The sequence below is a fragment of the Triticum dicoccoides genome, chromosome 7B (assembly GCF_002162155.2).
Source record: "Triticum dicoccoides isolate Atlit2015 ecotype Zavitan chromosome 7B, WEW_v2.0, whole genome shotgun sequence".
Lineage (NCBI taxonomy): Eukaryota > Viridiplantae > Streptophyta > Magnoliopsida > Poales > Poaceae > Triticum > Triticum dicoccoides.
The window spans coordinates 78,111,455-78,122,740 of record NC_041393.1 but is presented as its reverse complement, the minus strand read 5'-3'; positions in this window follow the sequence as shown (position 1 = coordinate 78,122,740).

Here is an 11,286-nt window from a genome sequence, read left to right as displayed (position 1 = left end):
AAACAGTATTTTTAAAGGAATGGAACCAAAGCTCCCCTCGCTCTAGGTGATCATATACATCCTTTTCAAAAGCCTTCCAATATAATTGTTCTCATTTACTTTTTTTTTGAAAAGGAAGAGGACCCCGGCCTCTGCATCTGGACGATGCATACAACCACTTTATTAATTATTCACATAAGACCTTACAAAGTCATACAACAGTAAGACTAAAGCCACCGTCTAGGTAACATCTGTCGCTACTCCTATCCATTTGATGTAGAGATGCTGATAGTCTGGGCCTAATACCATACAGACCTCGTAGCCAAATCTAACATCTAAAACCTGAGATCCCAACCAGGACGCCTACCGGGTATGGGGCACCCATCAGTCCGGCACACTCCTCAACCAGGACGCCAGCCGGGTATGAGGCCGCTGCAGCCACCTGCCACCAATCCATCTTCAGTGATGTAATGCTGCATCTACCTTGCCCGGTCTAGCTGCCATCGACGCCACCACGACGCCAGACAACGCCACCATCCTGCGCTCATCCATCATCACACGCCCACCGGCGAGCCCCCGCTGCTCCATGCCACTGAGACCCGCCATTGTCGACGTGCCAGATGCCACGCCGCTCCTCCGATGCGAAACACCCCCTGTTGCCACTGGTCCTATCCCCTCCGCCTGCAGTTCCTCAAACCAAGTACCCAAACGCCCCAGGCTGCGCCTCCAAGAAGGGTATGACACACGTAGTGTTGCCGCCGCCCAATCTAAGGAGATTTAGGGTTTTCACCTGGGCATGCGGTCGGGGTGGAGTGCATGGACCTCGACGGCGCCTGCAAGGAGGAGAACAGAGACCCTGGTCCTCGCCACCGTCGGGATGAAGGAGTCATCCAGAGTTTCCTCTGGTCCGATGTCACCTCTACCAGCCCCCGCGAGTGCACCGAGGCCGATGACCGCGATCGTAAGCCACCAAGTGCAGCGGGATAGAGCCTGCAGCGCGGAGGAGATCCATCGGCGACTCACCGCCCACGTGGTCAAGACAACGTCCATCCACCCCCCGCGAACGTCGCCAGCCGAAGGCGTCATCGCCATGCCTAACGGGGCCGCTGCCCCAGGTCCAGGTCCCTCCACGAAGGCCGGAGTGGCGAGATCCACCACAAGCGACGAGATCCGGCACCACGCGGCAGACGCCATCGGCCAAGCCCGCCGTCGACCTATCCCGCCGCTGCCGGGAGCCCGCACGCTGTCGGTAGTCCCAAACCCATGGATCTGGGCACCCGTGCACCGCCACGAGTCCGCCGCCTCTGGGATCCGCCACACCGTCGGGAGGGCCGCACCCGACGGATCAGGATGCCCACGCCGTCGCGGATCCGGGAACGGGAGGAGAGAGCCTCCGCCGCCACCGTCGCACGCACGTGCTTTGCCTGGCGCCGACCATCGGCAGCGGCGAAGGGGGAGAAGGGCGCTGGAGGGACTAGGCGGCGCCGGCGGCTGAGCCCTCCCGAGTCGCCCGCGGGGGAGGCGACGCAAGAGGGACACGAGAGGAGGTGCGTGGCCTGATGATGTGTTCTCATTTACTATCTCATGGAAACATTTTTGTTCCACTTAGCTTTGTTATGAAAAAAGGATTGCCCCTAAATGATTTGAACAAAGCTCTTCTCACTCTAGATGATTCTTTTATTGCATGATATAAGTTGTATTTAAGGGATTTTTATTTTTGTGCCCCTCTTTTCTTAGGTTTGCTCAGTTTTGCCCAAGCCAACTACTCCCTCCATCTAGGTGAGTAAGTCATCTTAGGCTGAGCACCGTGACCAAGAAGGAGGGAAAAACGAGAGACATTAATGATTATTTGCTAATTAATAGTATTGCATGCAATGAACTAACCACTGCATGTCGTGTTTGATAGTCTCAAGTCATTAAAAGCATGCACACTCTCATCTTTTATTGGTTGATATGTCAAGAAACAACAAACGAGGTAGAAGTTAATGCACCGCGCCTAAGTATTTTGAGATTATTTGGTTTTCGTAAGATGACTTACACACCTAGACGGAGGGAGTAATATTTCTCATAATTCTCCTTCATTGATCACCCCACCATCACAAATACTCAAACATGGCTTGTCATCGATTAAAGCTGTTGACCATTAGCCAGTGCAGTTACTGACACGTGGTACACTCCATACCATGTGGCACTATCACATTTGCCCGTTTGTACGTCCGCATGCAGTGTGAAGTCATGTCGCTGACTATTTCCCACATGGGGAGTACGTGCGCTTTCCATGCGCAAAGTTGTGTTGCGGGCATGCGTGTCTGGAGCCCATTGATGGTGTTTTAACACCACACACCGACACTCACCCATTCTCCTCGCCTCCCATCCTCCCCTATCATATATCCAATCGCTATTTCGCCGGTCGCTTCCACATCCTTATCCGCCGTGCAACAACTCCCAATGCGTCATTCATGGCCAAACCCTAGCCCTCGTCTCCCACTTCCCCTACCACAACTATATCAGACTACAACGGCGGGGTGGGAAGCAGCCGGCGATGCCACGTAGTGGAGATACCAAGGTTGTCGCCCAGCCTTAGAGACAACGAAGTCGAGCTCCTCGCCCTCTACGACATCATGGCACCGTCGAACACACGCTTTCCATCGGGCTGGCACCTAAGGGCTCATTTGGTTACAGGGGATCCTCCCGGGATCCCTGCCTCTTCCCTGGGTGGAGAAACCACGGGCTGAATCAATCGAGGGAAGACCACCGCTGCATTTGGATGCCCGAGATTAGGGCACCCCCGCCCCTTCCACGTCCTTTCCCTGAGAGATGCTTCCACGCCTCGAGAGGCTGGGGAGGAAACTCCCGATCTCTCCCGCAAAAAAATGGCGATGGAGCTGGTAGCGACGCCCCCAACCATCCTCCCTCCAGCGCTCCACATGACCACATCTACGCTCCGGCGGCTATGACGGAAATTCCCTGGGAGTCTCATGTGCATGTGAAAATTACCCCTAGGAAGAGCGGTATGTCTATTGCATGAGGGGGGTAGTTTTATAAAATGTTTATTGTCGTTAGGAAAATGTAAACCGTGTATTTGGGAAAATATTGCCGTGTATTCAGAAAATATTACTCCTCACACACTCACCCTCACACCCACACTCCCACTCTGTTGCTCCTCCTGCTAGCTCATGTATCTATCTCAGATGCAGCTTGAAGTTCGACCAGTATTTAAAATAAATGTAAATAATGTATCTGAAAAATGTCAAAAGTGTATCAAAAAATATTTCATGTGTGGGCTAAAAATTTACATTGGCTACTGAGAATAATTGGACGTGTGTAAAAAAAGAAGAGCGGTCACCGGTAAAGAAACAAAACAAAAGCAAAAAAAAAACAATATGAAGAAAATCAGGAAAGAAGCAAAAAAAATCAGAAGTATAATGAAGTAAGAAGAACGAGATAAAACCAGTGAAAAAACAAAGTATAACTAAGGAAAATAATAAACAAAAAAAACCAGAGCAGCGCGAGCGACTACACTAATGGGCCGGCCCAATTAAGCGAATACCGGCTAAATCCCCTCAAGGTTCAAAATAGACCGGGATCACAGAGTTCAGCGTGCTAATTTCAGAAATTGAGAGTTCAGGATTTGATTTAGCGTTTGCATACAAGTTCAAGGTTTATTTTGAATTTTTTCCTTTCTAGTAGTACTGGTGCTCACGTTGGTGCCACGGTGACCTGCAGCATATCCAAAGCATGCTACGTTTCGCATGATGAAACTAAGCGTTTGGCTGGCATCCCTAATGACGACCGTCGATGTGTCGCTACCCATCTGTCTGGTTAACCCGTGGCAGACGAACAAAAAAACGCACGTCTCATCAAAATTTCTTCAGGAGGAAATTACCATGAAGTCAAGACATAGCGACATTCAGTGCGAGCGACATCCACGGTAGACCACGACAACCAAGCGCTAGTCAAAGAACGTTGTGTTGCCGAACAAACTTCGAAACTAAGCATTCAACTGGTATTCCTATTAACTACCGCTAAAGTACCTGTTCTGTTTGCTACTATTGTTCAGTTGCTTGTTATTTTAGAGATTTGGTCTATTTTCAAGGAGGCAGAGGCAGCGATGAAATGGAGCAGTGGGGATGAGGAAGGCCAAGACGAATAACAGAGGAGGACGAAGTCGGCGACCACACACATAGGGCGCCGGGTTAGAAGAGTGGAGTGGCCATAGGAATGGCTCTCATCTACAATCGGATATATCAAATATGCCCCCTAAAACGCCCGCGGGCGCGCCCGGACACGTCCGCGGGCAGTGACCGGGCACGCCTCAAATTTCACTTGTTGCATCCGGACATCTCATACTAGATTCCTAAATCCATACAAATACATGCAAACGAAATAACCTACATACTACGCCGATCATCTAGCTACTCATCGTCGGAGATGTCGATGATCTCCATGCCCGGCTCCGGCAGGATTGGCAGCAGCTGCATCTCTGGCTCCTCCGGCACCTCCGGCTGCTCCGTTCCGGCCTCCTCTGCCTCTATCTCCGCGTCGAGTGCAGCAAAGAGCGCATCGGATTCCGCCTGCTCTCGCCGAAGGAACGTCCGGTTAGCCTCCACATAGGCCTCATCCCGGATGGACTCCAGGATGGCCTGCTGCTCCGACATCTCGTCGGACTAGGCGACGGCGAACTCCACCCCCGCCTGCTCCATGTTGAAGCCCGACAGCTGCTGCTCCGCCTCCTCCACCTCCATCGGTGCCAGCCCCTCCTCCTCGTCTTCCCCCGGCTCCTCCTCCGGCTCCAGCGAGTCCGGAGGTAGCCCGACAGCTATGTGGACTGCGCGCAGCTTGTCTCGCCCGGATCTCCTGCTGGATCTCGGCGCGGCGCTCCGGCTTGAGCATTGCGTAGTAGGTTACCTTACTTCGGACTATGGCGGACCACCAAAGCATGGGCAGAGCGCCGGAGCGGGAGAGGGGGGAGGTGGATGGGCTCAGACTGGCGGCGCGGAGAGGGGGAAGGTGGATGGACTAGGGTTGCAGGACTCCCGCCAGGTTAAATAGGCGGATTTGCTCTCTGGCGGCGAGCCGGAGCGGCGCCACGCGGCGTTCACACCGCGGCGACGGAGGAGGCGTCCGTCGGTCCGCTGAGTTTTTGGGTGGATCGCGTGGGACCCCTTCATCAGTCCTACATGGTGGGCGTGCCTGCACGTCCCCACATCCGCCTCATATTTGGGCTAGATATGAGGGGTGCCGGTCAGTCCGGGCGTTTGAGACATGTTTGAGAGGGCCATCTGGGTCAGAAAAACATGACCGGTCAGTGAGCGGATGGCCCGCCCTGCGTATGAGGCAGGTTTGAGGCGCCCGAATGTAGATGCTCTAAGCCACCACTATTGGTACCAACCATATCCAAGTCAAAGGGCAAACAATGAGGTGGTGTGTTCACATGGAGAGGCGTTGGTTGGATGGGGGTGGCAAGTGGATCGACATGACATAAGGACATACAATAGCATTCCTATTAAGCCTCGGTGGTTTCCACGTGCATGGGGCCCGATCCAGAACCATGCTAGTCTCAACTCGATCAACATATCACGCGCGGGGCAGCAATTTGGACTGTTCATCGAGAGGCAACCAACTAGCCACTAGGTCAACTCACGTCTCGCATGGGGGCTTGACGCAATGCATCAATCGATCGTGCTAGCAAACTACGTACACGAATGAGTCTCGCATCAATTGGATTCTAATGAGGACGTGTCTATCTTGGATACGACCAAAATATTGCATACATGCATATTTGTCAGGTGATTTCTACTGCAAACTATTCAATAATCTATTTATGTTATCAAGAACAAAAATACTTCACACCCTTTTGTGTTTTATCTAATTATAGGTGTACGAGACATTTGTACAATTCACATATGAAGACAAGGAAAAAGGAGAAGTTTAGGTTCTGTTCAAAAAGTCCTGTCACGTCACTTTTGGGCCAAGAAAAGATAGAGTACAATCTCACGTTTTGGATTCAGATTCGGACTGCACAGACATACCTGAATCAAAACGCCAACAACTTTTTCATACGGACTCTGAATTGGGTGATTCATTTTTTGTTGGAAAGTAGATTTTGTGCTCTTTCCAACCCAATTGGATTCACCTTCAAATTCGTCTGGAGCATTGAGATATCGACGAAACAATCTGACGTTGCAGCAAAATATGAGTCAAACAACAAGTCCAAAGGTGTTGCATCACCTCCACTTGGGCCCATGAGCCTTGTACGACCTAGGATTAGTTTTAGGCTGCCTTGGGACGTCCTTTCACCTCCTTGGCCGCCACCCCTTGCTCCTATATAAGTAGGTCCATTTAGTAGTTTTTTTCTTGGGATTTGTTTAGTTAAAAGTTAGCCAATGCAACTTCATGTACTTCGTTTGTGTCCAACGACCAGACCAAAACCGCTTTCGGATCCCCACCATTATCAACACTTCATATATATTCGCAATATTCAGATTGCTTTATCATATTATTGCTTGTTCTTTGATTGCATGCAGGAATAGACCTTTGTGGTCAGGCTGATCGTGCTTCCGGCATCGTCAGTAACCTCAGGAGATTGGTTTAACGATTGCTAAGGCGCAACGTCGTGCACATTTGTAGTCGGATCGTTAAAGCCAACTCCACCAAATTGATAGATATCATCTCACCAAAAGATCGGGACACCTTTGCCTCTATAAGTGGTATCAGTTTTCAGGTTGCTCGGTGAGAATTTTCCAGTTATCACTAGTTTAGATTTATTTTCTTACCTATTGTCTAAGAAAAAACCACAAAAAAATTAGATCTATTCATCCTTTGTCCAAGCCAGTCTAAGCCTTTACAATTTTCTTTTCATTATTTGCATTATTGAATTATCGGTTACATCGTCGTGTCGAGTTGCTGGTCTTAGTGTCTAGTTCGTTTAGAGTTTCGAGTTCTGTTCACAGTAGTCACGTTGTTGCTGCATCATTATCCCTTGCTCTGTCCACCACACCATCCATCAATTTCCACCACATGCTACCCATAGTTCATTGTCACAATCATAGTTGAGGTCGTTCACATCTTCGCTTGATCCAATCTGCATCTTATCTAGTTTGTCTTGAAAATAGGGAGAGAGAAAAAAAGGCACAGAGAAAAAAAAAGAGAAAAAAAGTTAAAAAAAGTCAGAGACAAAAAAGGAGAGAAATAAAAAGAAAAAAAGTGTGAAAAAAAGGAGAGAAGAAAAAAAACTAAAATTCGGATCTATCTAGACTCAATCTCGTACCTGAATTCGGATTGGAATCTGTTTTGCGCACTGCTCAGTAAAACAGGCATAACTTCCTCATACGTAGTCCGTTTTGGCTCCGCGAGTACTCAAATTAAAGCTAGTGACGAGCCGCATCTAAATACTTTAAGAAGCTTGTTCAATATTTGGAACCTAAAACTCGGCTTCTAAATAGGTCTTTTTGCCCTCCGAAGTTTGTGAACATAGCTTGTTCCAGATTTTCAGACCAGTTTTAGAATTTTTTGACTCCTCATATCAACTTGGAATTGAGTGATTCTTTTTGCATTTGAAAGACTGAGTCAGTGCCATACTTGAGAAAAACTATTAGAAAATTGGCACAAACTTTTCAAGAGAAAAGTTGGAGAGAAAGTTGTTGTATATCCTGCTTGGCAGTTGTTTTTCATCATTATCTTTATTGCCGTTGTGATCTTCACTTATATCTTGCTATCCAGAGATACTTAATATCCTTCATTGATGCTAGTTGTGCTACGCCGAGACCTCATTAGTGTTCTAGGCTCGCGTCTCTAGTCCGTTCTAGCCTAGGACCAGCACAGTACCGTCGTTGAGCGTTTATTCAATATTGCATCTCTGAGTTGATTATTCCTAATCTTTTTCTACCATATATAGCCAACCCATCTCCACATATTTCTACACCGTGTATACGTACGTTCCCCTGGCAATCACTTTACACATTCTTCAGAGTTATTTGACACCGCTGGTTGCCTGTCAGCACCTGCCGCATGGTAAGAACTTGTAAGATATTGATATTTGCTTTACTATGAGCACTTTACAACCACATCCTACTAGTTCATAGGAACATTATTCTCGAATTTTGTTTCTTGTTTCTACTAATCATGACAGGTTCTAGAGATAGAAGTTCTTGGACGATGGACACATCTTCACCATCACGAGAGTTGGGACAACACACACAAGCACAAGGTCAGGTTATCTCTTTACCGTCATTTGAGGGTAGATTTAATCCTGCTATTTATCTAGCTTGGGAGCTTGAAGTAGAACAAGTTTTTAGTCACCATGGCTTTTCTGAACTTGAGCGAGTACGAGCTACCACTAGAGCATTTACTAGTTTTGCTTCTGTTTGGTGGAGTGTGCATTGTAAGAAAAACATTGATAACCAACCCACAACTTGGAAAGATTTGAAAGATGTAATGAGACAACAATTTTCCCCTCCTTACTATCGTCGTGAATTGCTTCGCAAATTTGAAGAATTTAAACAAGACAACAACATTGTTCATGCTTACTACCAAGAGTTCAAATCTTATATACATTATTGTGACATAGAAGAATTTGATGATGATACAATGAATAGATTTTTTGGTGGTTTGAACCATGATATTCAGGCAAGATTTCAGTATATTCCTCATTGCATTACTTGTATGTATATTCGTGCTTGTACCTTTGAGAGACAGTTACAAGAGGATGCATTGGGTGACTACAACAACTACTATTCCAATTCATGCTCACTACCATCAGTTGATTCCTCCACCGTTGCACCTACTAGAGCAGCCACACCTCTGATTATGAGTGCGACATCATCTCAAGTGTATGGTACATTGTCATTGTCCACACCTACATCAACTACGTCTTTGCGACAAGGTAACAGTAAAGGTATTGATGATATAACTTCACATGAGAATGATGCATGCCTAATTAACTTAAATACATCATGTATTGAGTTACCTATTGATTTGAGCATGCCACCTATTTTAGAGAATCATGTTACTGTCATGAATGCATCATGTGATCGAACAACTGAAATACCAACAATTTTGAGTGCGTCCACTGAATTAACTGTTGATGTCAAAGAACCATGTGAATATGGAAATAAATCAAATTTGGATCAAATACATTTTAAAATAATTGTGCCAATGTTTAATCATTTTGATATGACCTCTAATCTTGGTGATCATTCTGTCTCAAATGACTTATTGCATGTTTTCTTATTTAAGCATGTTGTAGCATGTAAATTTGATGCACGTAAGGTTTATTCATCAATGTTGGGATAGTTTAATGATGAATATTGTCAATCTTTTGACATGAATAAGACCTTCACTTATATGTGCAAACTGAGTTGCAATATTTTCATGCCTTCTACTTATGATAATATTTTGGCTTTATATGTTATGCTATATGAAAGTTACTCATGTATATATGTGTCATATGTGTAAAAATCAAGGGAAGTAAAAACGGATGACATATACATATACAACATGTACACCTTGTCTCTTTTGTTAGCCACATTTCAGATTAAGCAACGCCGAGGACGCTTTGTTTTCAAGAAGGGGAGGATGCTGAGGACGTGACTACCTTGGATACGACCAAAAATATTGCATACATGCATATTTGTCAGGTGATTTCTAGTGCAAACTATTCAATAATCTATTTATGTTATCCAGAACAAAAATACTTCACACACTTTTGTGTTTTGTCTAATTGCAGGTGTATGAGACATTTGTACAATCCACATATGAAGACAAGGGAAAAGGAGAAGTTCAGGTTCTATTCAAAAAGTCCTCTCACGTCACTTTTGGGACAAGAGAAGATATATTCAGATTCGGACTACACAGACATAACTGAATCAAAACACCAACAACTTTTTCACACGGACTCCAAATTGGGTGATTCTTTTTTCATTGGAAAATAAATTTCGTGCTCTTTCCAAGACAATTGGATTCACCTTCAAATTTGTCTGGAGCATCGAGATATCGACGAAACAATCTGACGCTGCAGCAGAATCCGAGTCAAACAACAAGTCCAAAGGTGTTGCATCACCTCCACTTGGGCCCATGAGCCTTGTACGACCTAGGGTTAGTTTTAGGCTCCCTTGGGACGTCCTTCCACCTCCTTGGCCGCCACCCCTTGCTCCTATATAAGTAGGTCCATCTAGTAGCTTTTTTCTTGGGATTTGTTTAGTTAAAAGTTAGCCAACGCAACTTCGTGTACTTCGTTTGTGTCCAACGACCAGCCAAGACCGCTTTCGGATCCCCACCATTATCAACCACTGTTCAAGATATCTTCCGATATTCCGATAAATCGGCCGATTTATCGCTTATCGTTGTCTGGCCAATAAGATAAATCGGCCGATAAATCAACCGACATGGCGATAAATCGGACGATATGCCGATAAATTGGACGATTTATCCCTTATCATGGGTCCACCGATAAGTTCCCGATAAGCGATATCCCCAACATTGTTATCAACACTTCATATATATTCACAATTTTCAGATTGCTTTATCATATTCTTGCTTGTTCTTCGATTGCATGCAGGAATAAACCTTCGTGGTCAGGCTGATCGTGCTTCCGGCATTGTCAGTAACCTCAGGAGATTGGTTTAGCGATTGCTAAGGTGCAACGTCGTGCATGTTTGTAGTCGGATCGTCAAAGCCAACTCCACCAAATCGATAGATATCATCTCATCGAAAGATCGGGACACCTTTTCCTCTATCAGGTTCAGTAAGAAGCGAGGGGATCGCTCGGGTTCAGTAACCAGCGCGAAGGGATAGCTTGGGTTCAGTAGTAGTGCGAGGGATCACTTGGGTTCAGTACGTAGTGCGAGGGGTCGATCACTAGGGTTTAGTATGTAGTCCGAGGGGTCGATCATCCGGGTTCTGTAAGCAGCGAGCTCGATCCCTTGGGTTCAGTTGTGTGAGGGATCGATCGCTTGGGTTTAGTCTAGTGCGAGGGATCGATCTCTCGGGTTCAGTAAGGTGAGGGTTCGATAGATCGGGTTTAGTCTCGATGGGATCGCTCGGGTTTTGTTGGGGATATTACCACTGGGCGTGAACCGGCCTACCTGGGCCGGGTTAACTTCATTAGTAGTATAAAGGTGATTAAGCAGATGAAGGCCCAAGGCCTGTAGTCGGTTTAGAACCTGTAGCCATAAACCGGCTTGGTATGTAAACTTGTATTGTAAGTTAGGAATGGAGAGAGACCAACCGGGATACGAGTATGAACCGGTGTGGGACTCTGTGGACCGACGGGCGTCACCCGTGTATATAAGGGGACGACCCAGCGGT